General features: G+C 37.2%; 1 long non-coding RNA gene across 1 annotated transcript in view; it reads right to left on the bottom strand.

Moving 5' to 3' along the window:
* The window catches only part of LOC309625133, a 549,787-nt gene extending 539,478 nt beyond the window's left edge, over nucleotides 1–10,309 (bottom strand). Inside the window, exon 1 of the long non-coding RNA XR_014242341.1 lies at nucleotides 6,771–10,309. This is a non-coding gene — a long non-coding RNA (uncharacterized lncRNA). The remainder of the gene's footprint in view (nucleotides 1–6,770) is intronic.
* Nucleotides 10,310–15,461: the final 5,152 nt, after the last annotated feature.

The following is a 15,461-nucleotide window of genomic DNA, read 5'->3' as shown; positions in this document are numbered from 1 at the left end:
AGCTGGCTACACACACACACACACACACACATGCATGTCATGTCAGGCCTTTTCTTAATGTACTCTCCTGCTCTTTTTCTGTATTGTTTAAGTTAATGGATAGGAGAATTACCAAACATTCAAATAAACTATTTCTTTCTGCTAAGAAAAAATATTTTGTAGGAAGTTGAAATTGAAATCAAGATTGAGACAGGTATATTCTCTTAGAGAAGTGCAACAGATATCTCAGGGAGAGAGGACTTCAAAAGCTACCAGAAAACATATTATGAACAATAAAATATTTAAGCACATCATTTACCTGTAAAACAGATAAATGTACTACTGTGTTTTATGATATAAGGAACAATTAACACAAAAATTTTAAAAAGTTATTTTAAAAGTTGCAATTATATTTAAGAAAATAAATGTTTATTATAGCATTAAATTAAAATCAAGCCTACTGAAGTGGCAGATATTATCAGTAAGCAACATAACAGGAGGTATTTATTAATTATAGAGCCAGAGCAATGGCTAATGGAAAAGACACACCAACCATACAGACTGTCCTCTTGTATCAGGAAACTGTGCTCCATTTGACAAATATCTCTTGTCAGTTTCTTGACATATTTACAATCCTAGGGTTATTAAGAATACTTCCACAGTTTTTCTAAGAAGTTAATACTGCCTTCAATTATTAAGTAGTTATAATATTTAATATACTTGCTATAAAATAATTCCTGACATTTAATTTAAAATTCCCTTAGTTTATATTTGTTCTTTCACTAAAATATGCCTCATCATGATTATCCTGCTTGCATAATTTGCTTCAAATGCCAATTAAGACGCAGATCCTCATTCAAACACATAGAATTTTATATCATTTTTCCTTTTTAGAAATGACTGTGTGGATAACATTGCTCTTTGTGTGGTGGAAGATTACCAGTCATCTCCTCCCTGAGACTATATCCTGTCTTTCATTTGAAGAGATCATTATTTGCAACATATTTTGGCAAAAGATTGAATGAGGTTAGAGCTGTCAGATATAATGATAAAAATCATAGGCTCTGAAGTCAGGCTGCCTGTGTTCAATCCCTAGTCTCACTGTCCAGTAAACGCATGGCCTTGAGTGATTGTTTTTAGCTTATCTAACCTCAATTTCCTTATCTATAAAATGGAGAGACTAATGGATGGTATTACTGAGCACTTATAACATGCTAGGCAAAGGTCTAAAAGTTTTTCATGTATTAACTCATAAATCCCCTCAATAACCCTATGAGGTTATTATCATCAGTGTTTAATTTAAAATGAGACATTTGAAAACTGAGGAAAGAAATAATATGTTCAATGCCATGCACTTTGAATCAGGTAATGGTGAGTTTATGTAATCTTTTTTTTTTTAATACACCTTTATTGGAGTATAATTGCTTCACAGTTCTGTGTTAGTTTCTGTTGTACAACAAAGTGAATCAGCCATATGCATACATATATCCCCATATCCTCTCCCTCTTGAGCCTCCCTCCCACCCTCTCTATCCTACCCCTCCAGGTTGTCGCAAAGCTCATCTCCCTGTACTATGCTGCTGATTCCCATTAGCTATCTGTTTTACATTCGGTAGTGTATATGTGTCGATGCTACTCTCACTTCGCCCCAGCTTCCCCCTCCCCTCCGTGTCCTCAAGTCCATTCTCTATGTCTACGTCTTTATTCCTGCCCTGCCACTAGGTTCATCAGTACCATTTTTTTTTTTTTTTTAGATTCCATATATATGCGTTAGCATACGGTATTTGTTTTTCTGACTTACTTCAGAGTTTATGTAATCTTAATCATTGAATAATACTGACTCCCACAGTCCTACCATGAGATCTACCACTTAGTAGAGCACTTATTACATGGTATGAGTTCTAAAAATATCTATCCTCCTGTTTGTCATGAGCTGTTGACTCAGTTAGCTAGGTTGGTAGTGGTGTTCTCTTTTTATCCTTGCTTCTGTTAAGTAACCTCCTCAAGCTTCGCATATAGTTGAAATGTCAAAAATACAGAATTATAAAGAGTAAAATATTAAAATCCATTTATCCCCTCCCCTCAGTTCCAGTACAAATATAGTTATTATTAATGATTTGGTGTGTTCTGTGCAGTTGTTTTTCTTTATATACTTTTTACTTACACACACATAGAAGGTCATATACAAATACCTTACTTTCATTAAATAATTTGATCATTACACAAGTATGAGATGATGCTATATACTCTTTTGGTTTTATTTATTCATTCATTCATTCATTCATTCATTTATTTATTTATGACTGCACTGGGTCTTTGTTGCTGCCTGCGGGCTTTCTCTAGTTGCAGAGAGCGGGGGCTACTCTTTGTTATGGTGCTTGGGCTTCTCATGGTGGTGGCTTCTCTTGTTGCAGAGCACGGGCTCTAGGTGCCCAAGCTTCAGTAGTTGTGGCACGTGGGCTCAGTAGTTGTGGCTCGTGGGCTCTAGAGCGCAGGCTCAGTTGTTGTGGTGCACGGGCTTAGTTGCTCCATGGCCTGTGGGATCTTCCCGGACCAGGGATGGAACCCGTGTCCCCTTCATTGGCAGGAGGATTCTTAACCACTGAACCACCAAGGAAGTCCCTCTATATACTCTTTTAAAAATTCTTACTCAATTTATTTAAACTAAAGAAAAACCCAAAATAGTCCACCCATTTCTCCATACCCCCCACCTCTTGCAACCACCAATCTGTTCTTTGTACCTCCATTTTGTTTTAACATTCCACATATATCAGAGATCATACAGTATTTGTCTTTCTCTGTCTGATTTATTTCACTTAGCATAATGCCCTTGAGGGCTGTGTGTGTGTGTGTATAAATAAAATATACTCTTTTGTAGATTTATTAGCCTTTACAAATATCAAAGTACCTATTTTGAAGTAATTTTATGATGGCTGCTCTAAAATATTTGGCAGAGAATTCCAAACTCTGATTTATCTCAGTGTTGACATGTGTCAGTTGTCATCTCTCATTTAAGCTGTGTTTCCTGGTTCTTGGTATGATGAGTGATTTTCAACTGTATCCTGGACATTATGTTAGAAGGTTCTTGATCTTACTTAAATCTTATTTTGGCAGGCAGGTGCCCTGTTTAGGTTTAGCCTGTAGGTCCTGGTGGCCCTCACAAGCTGCACTGATGTTCTGTCTGTGAGTAGACAAGGTACAGCTGTCAGCTATGGGGAGATGTGGGGAGAGTGGCTGGTTTGTCCTGTCAAAGACTCACTGGTGATGATGCCACAGAAAAGTTGCCCTAGGCCATCATTAGATGTGGATCTGAATGCCAAGTTTCTGCTGCTCTTCCTCTTTCCAGGTCCCTTGGTCAGACAGATCAGGCTTTTCTTGTATTTTACACTATGTTTTTGTTGTTGTTGTCATTGTTTTTCATTTTTTTGTTTGCTGGTTTGTTTTTCTGTTGAGGGTTGGAGGGCTCCCTGACACACTATTAGGCATGCATGGAATATAAAAATAAAATCCAGGGAACTCATAGGCGTCCTTTTGGTCCTGTGGTCCCTAGCCAGTCTATTTTCTTTCTCTCTACTTTGCAGAGTCTTTTTATGATTGTCTTTTGAATTATTTCTAGGGTGTTTAGTTGAATTTAGGAAGATGGAACAGGGGAAATTGGTCCTATACTATCTTACCCTAGAACTGGAAGCTCAAAGCATCTACCTTTAATTGTTTGTTTTCTGTCATTAATTTTGCTTTTAGTTTTATTACATCCTCTCCTTCACATTATTTAGGTTTATTCCACTGCTCTTTTAAATTACTGAGTTTAATGTCTAGTATATTCAGTTAAATCTTTGTTTTCTAATAGAGTTGGCATTGCAAGATTTTATTTTTTTCAGAAAACAAATGGGGTTACATCTCAGGAATTTTTATGGTCAGTGTTTTCAGTGTATTTTGAAAAGAGAAAGGTAGCTTACCCAGTGAAATAAAGGTCCCATTTTCCAGTGGTGGAGTTCACACTGGGTGGGAGGAGGCAGCCAGCCAGGAAATGCTTTCACAGTCATTTTTCCTCCAGCAGTGGCCCTGTGACTATTTCTAGCCAGTAGAGTGTGAGCAGAGACTTCTGTGCCACCTCCAGGCCTAATCAGTAAAAACCTTCCGCACGTGCAAAAAATAATGCAGACCCTATGAGCCCAAATTCTTGAATAATTCTTTGAAATTTGCCTTCCTTTGTTTATACACTCAGTAGTATTACCTGAAAAACTTCAGTTCCACGTATCACTATATACATGTTTAGATCTATAATTTGTAAATCTTATTTGCAAACTGAAAAAGATTCCCTCATTTGCAAATGAGTTATTTAGAAGAGTCTGTCTTTAAATTTAACTGAAAGGCTTATATTTTGATTACTACTTCAGTATTATTTTCTAATTGTATTCATTGCATTTAGAAAATATAACATTAAAAAAGCTGCTTTTTGAAATGTATTGATATAACCTTTACGAATTCATATATGATCACTGTTACTAATACTGCACAAGTTTTAGTAAAAAATGAGTAATCCATGTAACTAGAGTACAGTATTCATTATTTGTCTATTAGATCAAGCCTACTTATTCAGTTCCTCTGTATACTTAATACTTGTTTTCCATTTGTTTTACTGATTTCTGAGAGGAGTGTGTTAGTCTTCAAATATAATTTTGTGTTTGATCATTTCAATTTTGCTTATATATTTCAAAGTAATGATTAAATACATTAAAAGTCACAAGTATTATATCATAAGTGTGTTTTTATCTTTAGTAACATTTTTTCTTTTTTATTTTCTCAATACTATTTTGTTTGACAGTAATAAAATGATACTATAATTTATAGAATTTTTAAAATTATTGTGATAAGACTACTTGAGCTCTACCTAAGCGCTCAATACAGTGTTGTTAATTCTAAGTATAGTGCTGTATAGCAGATCTCTAGAACTTATTCATCTTGTGTAACTGAAACTTTATACCCCTTGAAAAGCAATCACCTCTCTTCACTCTCTAGCAACCGCCATTCCACTCTTTGTGTCTATGCGTTTGACTATTTAACATACCTCATGCAGTGGGATCATGTAGCATTTGTCCTTCTATGACTGGCTTATTTCACTTAACATAATGTACTCCAGGTTCATCAGTGCTGTTGCATATGGAGGTATCTCCTTTTCTTTTAGGGTTGAAAAATCATCCTTTGTGTGTGTGTGTGTGTGCTCATGTGTGTGTGTTTTCTTTATCCATTCATCTCTCAATGGATATTTAGGTTATATCTGTGTCATGGCTATTGTGAATAATGCTGCAGTGGACATAGGAATGCATATATCTCTACAGGATCCTTATATCAATTCTCTTGGCTATATACCCAGAAGTAGGATTGATTGATCATATGATTATTCTATTTTGAGCTTTTTTGAGTAAAGTCCATCCTGATTTCTATAGTGGATGCACCATTTTTCATTTCTACTAACACCATACAAGGGGTTCTATTGGGTTGGCCAAAAGATACATTCATTTTTTTCCATAAGATGGCTCTAGTAACACTTAGTTGTCTTTAACTTCATTCAAAACAATTTCATTAGATTGTATTGTGACAGCTGACATATCAGCATGCATTTAAAAAAACTTATCAAAATTGGTGAATTTTTCTATAGCCATTTTAATATTGAAGATGGAAGAAAAAAAAGCAACATTTTCGGCATATTATGCTTTATTATCTCAAGAAAGGTAAAAATGCAACTGAAACACACAAAAGGATTTGTGAAGTATATGGAGAAGGTGCTGTGACTGATCGAACGTGTCAGAAGGGGTTTGCAAAGTTTCATCATGAAGATTTCTCACTGGATGATGCTCCACAGTCAGGTAGACCAGCTGAAGTTGATAGCTATCAAATAGAGACATTAATTGAGAATAATCAGTGTTATACCACGTGGGAGATAGCTGACATACTCAAAATATCCAAATCAAGTGCTGAAAATCATTGGCACCAGCTTGGTTATGTGAATCGCTTTGATGTTCAGGTTCCACGTCAGTTAAGCGAAAAAAACCTTCCTGACCATATTTCTCCATGCGATTCTCTACTTAAATGTAATGAAAACGTTCCATTTTTAAAACAAATTGTGATTGGCAATGAACAGTGGTTACTGTACAATAATGTAGAATGGAAAGAATCGTGGGGCAAGCGAAATGAACCACCACCAACCACACCAAAGGCCGGTCTTCATCCAAAGAAGGTGATGGCGGGATTAGAAGGGAGACCTTTATTATGAGCTCCTTCAGGGAAACCAAACGATTAATTCCAACAAGTACTGATCCCAGTTAGACCAACTGAAAGCAGCACTTGATGAAAAGCATCCAGAATTAGTCAACAAAAAACACAAATCTTCCATCAGGATAACTCAAGACCACATGTTTCTCTGATGACCAGGCAAGAACTGTTACAGCTTGGCTGGGAAGTTCTGATTCATCCGCCATATTCACCAGACATTGCACCTTCAGCTTTCCATTTATTTCAGTCTTTATAAAATTATCTTAATGGAAAAAATTTCAATTCCCTGGAAGACCGTAAAAGGCACCTGGAACAGTTCTTTGCTCAAAAAGACAAAAAGTTTTTGGAAGATAGAATTATGAAGTTGCCTAAAAAATGGCAGAAGGTAGTGGAACAAAAGGATGACTATGTTGTTCAATAAACTTCTTGGTGAAAATGAAAAATGGGTCTTTTATTTTTACTTCAAAACAGAAGGAACTTTTTGGCCAACCCAATATTTATCCACATACTCTTGAACACTTATCTTTTCTTTTTTTTCTTTTTCTTGGTAACATCTTTATTGGAGTATAATTGCTTTACAGTGTTGTGTTAGTTTCTGCTGTATAACAAAGTGAATCAGCTATATGTATACATATATCCCCTTATCTCCTCCCTCTTGCGTCTCCCTCCCACCATCCCTATCCAACCCCTCTAGGTGGTCACAAAGCACCGAGCTGATCTCCCTGTGCTATGTGGGTGCTTCCCACTAACTATTATACATTTGGTAGTGTATATATGTCCATGCCACGCTCTCACTTCGTCCCAGCTTACCCTTCCCTCTCCCTGTGTCCTCAAGTCCATTACCTGTGTCTGCATCTTTATTCCTGTCCTGCCCCTAGGCTCTTCAGAACCAATTGTTTTTAGGTTTCATATATATGTCTTAGCATACCGTATATGTTTTTCTCCTTCTGACTTCACTCTGTATGACAGACTCTAGGTCCATCCACCTCACTACAAATAACTAGATTTTGTTTCTTTTTAAGGCTGAGTAATAATCCATTGTATATATGTGTCACATCTTCTTTATATATTCATCTGTCGATGGACACTTAGGTTGCTTGCATGTCCTGACTATTAAAAATAAAGCTGCAATGAATATTGTGTACATGTCTCTTTTTGAATTACGGTTTTCTCAGGATATATGCCCAGTAGTGGGATTACTGGATCCTACGGCAGTTCTGTTTTTAGTTTTTCAAGGAACCTCCATACCGTTCTCCATAGTGGCTGTATCAAGTTACATCCCCACCAGCAGTGCAAGAGGGTTCCCTTTTCTCCACACCCTCTCCAGCATTTATTGTTTGTAGATTTTTTGATGATGGCCATTCTGACTGGTGTGAGGTGATACCTCATTGTAGTTTTGATTTGCATTTCTCTAATGATTAATGATGCTGAGCATTCTTTCATGTGTTTGTTGGCAATCTGTATATCTTCTTTGGAGAAATGTCTATTTAGGTCTTCTGCCCATTGTTGGATTGGGTTGTTTGTTGTTTTGACTGCATGGGCTGCTTGTAAATTTTGCAGATTAATCCTATGTCAGTTGCTTCATTAACAAATATTTTCTCCCATTCTGAGTGTTGTCTTTTCATCTTGTTTATGGTTTCCATTGCTGTGCAAAAGCTTTTAAGTTTCATTAGGTCCCATTTGTTTATTTTTGTTTTTATTCCATTTCTCTAGGAGGTGGGCTAAAAAGGATCTTGCTGTGATGAATGTCACAGAGTGTTCTGCCTATGTTTTTCTCTAAGAGTTTTATAATGTCTGGCCTTACATTTAGGTCTTTAATCCATTTTGAGTTTATTTTTGTGTATGGTGTTAGGGAGTGTTCTAATTTCATTCTTTTAAATGTAGCTGTCCAGTTTTCCAAACACCATTTATTGAAGAGGCTATCTTTTCTCCATTGTATATTCTTGCCTCCTTTATTAAAAATAAGGTGACCATATGTGTGTGGGTTTATCTCTGGGCTTTCTATCCTGTTCCATTGATCTATATTTCTGATTTTGTGCCAGTACCATACTGTCTTGATTACCATAGCTTTCTAGTATTGTCTGAAGTCCGGGAGCCTGATTCCTCCAGCTCTGTTTTTCTTTCTCAAGCTTGCTTTGGCTATTTGGGGTCTTTTGTGTTTCCATACAAATTGTGAAAGTTTTTGTGCTACTTCTGTGAAAAATGCCATTGGTGGTTTAATAGGGATTGCATTGAATCTGTGGATTGCTTTGGGTAGTATAGTCATTTTCACAATATTGATTCTTCCAATCCAAGAACATGGTATATCTCTCCATCTGTTTGTATCATCTTTAATTTCTTTCATCAGTGTCTTATAATTTTCTGCATACAGGTCTATTGTCTCCCTAGGTAGGTTTATTCCTAGGTATTTTATTCTTTTTGTTGCAATGGTAAATGTGAGTGTTTCCTTAATTTCTCTTTCAGATTTTTTCATCATTAGTATATAGGAATGCAAGAGATTTCTGTGCATTAATTTTGCATGCTGCTACTTTACCAAATTCGTTGATTAGCTCTAGTAGTTTTCTGGTAGCATCCTTAGGATTCTCTATGTATAGTATCATGTTATCTGCAAACAGTGACAGCTTTACTTCTTCTTTTCCAATTTGGATTTCTTTTTCTTTTCTGAAAAGAAAAGATTGCTGTGACTAAAACTTCCAAAACTATGTTGCATAATAGTGGTGAGAGTGGGCAACCTTGTCTTCTTCCTGATCTTAGAGGAAATGGTTTCAGTTTTTCACCACTGAGAACGATGTTGGCTGTGGCTTTGTCATATATGGCCTTTATTATGTTGAGGTAAGTTCCCTCTATGCCTACTTTCTGGAGGGTTTTTATCATGAATGGGTGTTGAATTTTAGTGAAAGCTTTTTCTGCATCTATTGAGATGATTATATGGTTTTACTCCTTTAATTTGTTAATATGGTGTATCACATTGATTGATTTGTGTATACTGAAGAATCCTTGCATTCCTGGGATAAACCGCACTTGATCATGGTGTATGATCCTTTTAATGTGTTGTTGGATTCTGTTTGCTAGTATTTTGTTGAGGATTTTTGCATCCATGTTCATCAGTGATATTGGCCTGTAGTTTTCTTTCTTTGTGACATCTTTGTCTGGTTTTGGCATCAGGGTGATGGTGGCCTCGTACAATAATTTTGGGACTGTTCTTCCCTCTGCTATATTTTGGAACCGTTTGAGAAGGATAGGTGTTAGCTCTTCTCTAAATGTTTGATAGAATTCACCTGTGAAGCCATCTGGTCCTGGGCTTTTGTTTGTTGGAAGATTTTTAATCACAGTCTCAATTTCAGTGCTTATGATTGGTCTGTTTACATTTTCTATTTCTTCCTGATTCAGTCTCGGAAAGCTGTGCATTTCTAAGAATTTGTCCATTTCTTCGAGGTTGTCCATTTTATTGGCATATAGTTGCTAGTAGTAATCTCTCATGATTCTTTGTATTTCTGCAGTGACAGTTGTTACTTCTCCTTTTTCATTTCAAATTTATTGATTTGAATCTTCTCCCTTTTTTTCTTGATGAGTCTGGTTGATGGTGTATTAATTTTGTTTATCTTCTCAAAGAACCAGCTTTTAGTTTTATTGATCTTTGCTATCATTTCCTTCATTTCTTTTTCATTGATATCTGATCTGATCTTTATGATTTCTTTCCTTCTGCTAACTATGGGGTTTTTATGTTCTTCTTTCTCTAATTGCTTTTGGTGTAAGGTTAGGTTGTTAATTTGAGATGTTTCTTGTTTCTTGAGGTAGGATTGTATTGCTATAAACTTCCCTCTTAGAACTGCTTTTGCTGCATCCCATAGGTTTTGGGTCATCGTGTTTTCATTGTCATTTGTTCCTAGGTATTTTTTAAATTTCCTCTTTGATTTCTTCAGTGATCTCTTGGTTATTAAGCAGTATATTGTTTAGCCTCCATGTGTTCGTATTTTTGGCAGATTTTTTCCTGTAATTGGTATCTAGTCTCATAGCATTATGGTCAGAAAAGATATTTGATACGATTTCAATTTTCTTGATTTGTGACCCAAGATATGATCTATCCTGGAGAATGTTCCATGAGCACTTGAGAAGAAAGTGTATTCGGTTTTTTTGGATAGAATGTCCTAGAAATATCAATTAAGTCCACCTTGTTTAATATATCACTTAAAGCTTGTGTTTCCTTATTTATTTTCACTTTGGATGATCTGTCCATTAGTGAAAGTGGGGTGTTAAAGTCCCCTACTATGATTGTGTTACTGTCGATTTCCCCTTTTATGGCTGTTAGCATTTGCCTTATATACTGAGGTGCTCCTATGTTGGGTGCATAAGTATTTACCATCGTTATATCTTCTTCTTGGATTGATCCCTTGATCATTACATAGTGTCCTTCTTTTTCTCTTGTAATAGTCTTTATTTTAAAGTCTATTTTGTCTGATATGAGAATTGCTACTCCAGCTTTCTTTTGATTTCCATTTGCATGGAATATGTTTTTCCATCCCCTCACTTTCAGTCTGTATGTGTCCCTAGATCTGAAATGGGTCTCTTGTAGACAGCATATACATGGGTCTTGTTTTTGTATCCATTCAGCCAGTCTATGTCTTTTGGTTGGAGCATTTAATCCAGTTACATTTAAGGCAGTTATTGATATGTATGTTCCTATTATAATTTTCTTAATTGTTTTTGGTTTGTTATTGTATGTCTTTTCCTTCTCTTGTGTTTCCTGCCTAGAGAAGTTCCTTTAGCATTTGTTGTAAAGCTAGTTTGTTGGTGCTGAATTCTCTTAGCTTTTGCTTATCTATAAAGGTTTTAATTTCTCCATTGAATCGGAATGAGTTCCTTGCTGAGTAGAGTAATCTTGGTTGTAGGTTTTTGCTTTTCATCACTTTAAATATGCCATGCCACTCCCTTCTGGCTTGCAGAGTTTCTGCTGAAAGATCACCTGTTAACCTTATGGGGATTCCCTTGTATTTTATTTGTTATTTTTCCCTTGCTGCTTTTAATATTTTTTCTTTGTATTTAATTTGTGATAGTTTGATTTATATGTGTCTTGGCCTGTTTCTCCTTGGATTTATCCTGTATGGGACTCTTTGTGCTTCCTGGACTTGATTGACTCTTTCCTTTCCCATGTTAGGGAAGTTTTCAACTATACTCTCTTCAAATATTTTCTCAGTCCCTTTCTTCTTCTCTTCTTCTGGGACCCCTATAATTTGAATATTGGTGCATTTAATGTTGTCCCGGAGGTCTTTAAGACTGTCCTCAATTCTTTTCATTCTTTTTTCTTTATTCTGCTCTGCGGTAGTTATTTCCACTATTTTATCTTCCAGGTCACTTATCCGTTCTTCTGCCATTCTGCTATTGATTCCTTCTAGAGAATTTTCAATTTCATTTATTGTGTTGTTCATCACTGTTTGTTTGCTCTTTAGTTCTTCTAGGTCCTTGGTGAATGTTTCTTGTATTTTCTCCATTCTATTTCCACGGTTTTGGATCATCTTTCCTATCATTACTCTGAATTATTTTTCAGGTAAACTGCCTATTTCCTATTCATTTATTTGGTCTGGTGGGTTTTTACATTGCTCCTTCATCTGATACATATTTCTCTGTCTTCTCATTTTGCTTAACTTACTGTGTTTGAGGTCTCCTTTTCACAGGCTGCAAGTTCACAGTTCCTGTTGTCTGCCCCCAGTGGGTGAGATTGGTTCAGTGACTTGTTTAGGTTTCCTGGGGGAGGGGACTGGTGCCTCTGTTCTGGTTGTGTGGAGCTGGATCTTGTCTTTCTGGTGAGCAGGGCATGTCTGGTGGTGTGTTTTGGGATGTCTGTGAACTTAGTATGATTTTAGGCAGCCTCTCTGCTAATGGGTGTGGTTGTGTTCCTGTCTTGCTAGTTTATTGGAATGGGGCGTCCAGCAGTGGAGCTTGCTGGCCATTGGGTAGAGCTGGGTCTTAGTGTTGAGACAGAGATCTCTGGGAGAGCTCTCTCCAATTGATATTATTTGGAGCCAGGAGGTCTCTGGTGGACCAATGTCCTGAACTCAGCTCTCCTACCTCAGAGGCACATGCCTGACACCTGGTCAGAGCACCAAGACCCTGTCAGCCACACGGCACAGAAAAAAAGGGAAAAGAAAGAAAGAAAAAGAATAAATAAAAATAAAATTTAAAAGTTATTAAAATAAGAAATTAAAAAAATTATTAAAAATTAAAAAATTAAACCGTAACAAAAAATAATAGAAAGAAAGAAGAGAGCAACCAAACCAAAAAACAAATCCACTAATGATAACAAGCACTAAAGACTATACAAAAAAGAAATAAAAAAGGACAGATGGAATCCTAGGACAAATGGCAAAAGCAAAGCTATACAGACAAAATCACACAAAGAAGCATACGCATACACACTCACAAAAAGAGAAAAAGAAAAAAAAATATATCTATATATTAAAAAAAGGAAGAGAGCTATCCAATCAATAAACAAATCTACCAATGATAATAAACTCTAAATACTAAGCTAAGATAGACATAAAACCAGAGACAAATTAGATATAGAAAGCAAATCCAAGTCTACAGTTGCTCCCAAAGTCCATTGCCTCAGTTTTGGGATGATTTGTTGTCTATTCAGGTATTCCAGAGATGCAGGGTACATCAAGTTGATTGTGGAGATTTAATCCACTGCTCCTGAGGCTGCTGGGAGAAATTTCCCTTTCTCTTCTTTGTTCCCACAGCTGCTGGGTTCAGCTTTGGGTTTGGCCTTGCCTCTGCGGGTAGGTCGCCTGAGGGCGTCTGTTCCCTGCCCAGACAGGACAGGGTTAAAGTGGTAGCTAATTAAGGGGCTCTGGCTTACTCAGGCCAGGGGGAGGGAGGGGTACGGAATGAGGGGCAAGCCTGTGATGGCAGAGGCCAGCATGACGTTGCAAAAGCCTGAGGCTCACTGTGTGTTCTCCCAGAGAAGTTGTCCCAGGATCATGGGACCCTGGCAGTGGCAGGCTGTGCAGCCTCCCAGGAGGGGAGCTGTGGATAATGACCTGTGCTTGCACACAGGATTCTTGGTTGCTGCAGTGGCAGCTGCCTTCACATTTCATGCCCGTCTCTTGTGTCCGCGCTTATAGCCGAGGCTTGTGCCCATCTGTGGAGCTCATTTAGGTGGTGCTCTGAATCCCCTTTCCTCGTGCACCCTGAAACAATGGTCTCTCACCTCTTAGGCAGTTCCAGACTTTTTCCTGGGCTCCCTCCCAGCTAGCTGTGGCACACTAGCCCCCTTCAGGCTGTGTTCATGCAGCCAACCCCAGTCCTCTCCCTGGGATCTGAACTCTGAAGCCAGAGCCTCAGCTCCCAGCCCCCACCTGCCCCAGTGGATGAGCAGACAAGCCTCTCAGGCAGGTGAGTGCTGGTCAGCACTGATCCTCTGTGGGAATCTCTCTGCTTTGCCCTCTGTCCCCCTCTTGCTGCGCTCTCCTCCATGGCTCCAAAGCTTCCCCCCCCTCAGCCCATCTCCCGTCTCCACCAGTGAAGGGGCTTCCTAGTGTGTGGAAACTTTTCCTCCTTCACAGCTCCCTCCCAGAGGTGCAGGTCCCATCCCTATTCTTTTGTCTCTGTTCTTTCTTTTTTTCTTTTGCGCTACCCAGGTACGTGGGGTGTGTCTTGCCTTTTGGGAAGGCAGAGGTCTTCTGCCAGCGTTCAGTAGTAGGTGTTCTGTAGGAGATGCTCCATGTGTAGATGTATTTCTGATGTATTGTTGGGAGGAAGGTGATCTCCACGTCTTACTCCTCCCCCTTCCTGAAGGTCTCCCCTTGAACACTTACATCTTTTTGATAATAACCATCTTAGCAAAAGCATTTTTGTTTTGATTTGCATTTCACTGATGATTAGTGATGTTGAGTATGTTTTCATAGAGCTGTTGACACTTGTATGTCTTTGGAGAAACAAATTATTTGCCCTTTTTTAATTTTTTTTTTTTTTTTTTTTAGCTATTGAGTTTTCAGAGTTCCTTATATATTTTGGATTTTAGTTCCTTATTAGATATATGATTTGCACTATTTTTTTACCACTATGTAGGTTGCCTCTTCACTCTATGATGTTTTCTTTTGCTGTACAGAAACTTGTTTTTTGATATAGTCCACTTGTCTATTTTGCTGTTGTTGCTTCTGTTTTTGTTGTCATATCTAAAAAAATCACTGCCTAGACCGATGTCATGACGTTTTTCCCTTATGTTTTCTTCCAGGAGTTTTAAAGTTTCAGTTTTCACATTTAAATCTTTAATCCATCTTGCATTGATTTTTGTGTACGGCGAAAGATAATTTGTAAATCTTTGCTTGTGGATATCCAGTTTTCTCAATAAAATTTCTTTAAGAGACTGTTTTCCCCACTGTGTATTCTTCTTACCCTTGTCAAATACCTGTTGTTTGTTTTACCCTGATAGCAAAGCCAGACAAAGATACTACACGAAAAGAAAACTAGAGGCTAGTATCTCTAATGAACATAAATACAAAAATTCTCAGCAAAATACCAGGGAACTAAATTCAACAGGACATTAAAAAGATCAGACAAGATGATCAAGGGAGATTTATCCATGGCATGCAAGGATAGTTCAGCATATGCAAATTGCTAAACATGATCCACCACAATAATAGAATGAAGGATAAAAAGCACATGATCATCTCAAAAGATGCAGAAAAAGCTTTTGAAAAAATTCAATATCCTTTCATGATAAAAACGCAGACCAAACAAGATATAGAAAGAATGTACCTCAAAATAATAAAGGCCATGTATTAAAAGCCCATGGCTAACATGATGTTCAATGGTTCAGAAAAAAGACTGAAAGCTTTTTCTCTAAGATCATGAACAAGACAAGGATGCCCACTCCCACCACTTCTATTCAACGTAGTACTGGAAGTCCTGGACAGATCACTTCAGCAAGAAAAATAAAAGGCATCCACATTGAAAAGGAAGAAGTATACTTGTCTCTGTCTGCATATGTCATAGTTTTATATGTAGAAATCCCTAAAGACTCAGACAAAAAGTGTTAGAACTAATAAAAAAAGCATCAAAGTTGCAGGATACAAAATCAGTATATAAAATAGTTGCTATTTACAATAGCATTTAAAAGAATAAAGTGCTTAGGAATTAATTTACCCTTGGAGATGAAACATCTGTACACAGAAAACTGTAAAACATCGATGAAAAATTTAAAGAAGACAC

This window comes from Balaenoptera borealis (genome assembly GCF_965194805.1).
Source record: "Balaenoptera borealis genome assembly, chromosome: 3".
In the NCBI taxonomy this organism is placed as follows: domain Eukaryota; kingdom Metazoa; phylum Chordata; class Mammalia; order Artiodactyla; family Balaenopteridae; genus Balaenoptera; species Balaenoptera borealis.
The sequence above is the reverse complement of the archived record's forward strand: the minus strand, read 5'-3'. Positions and strand labels throughout refer to the sequence as shown.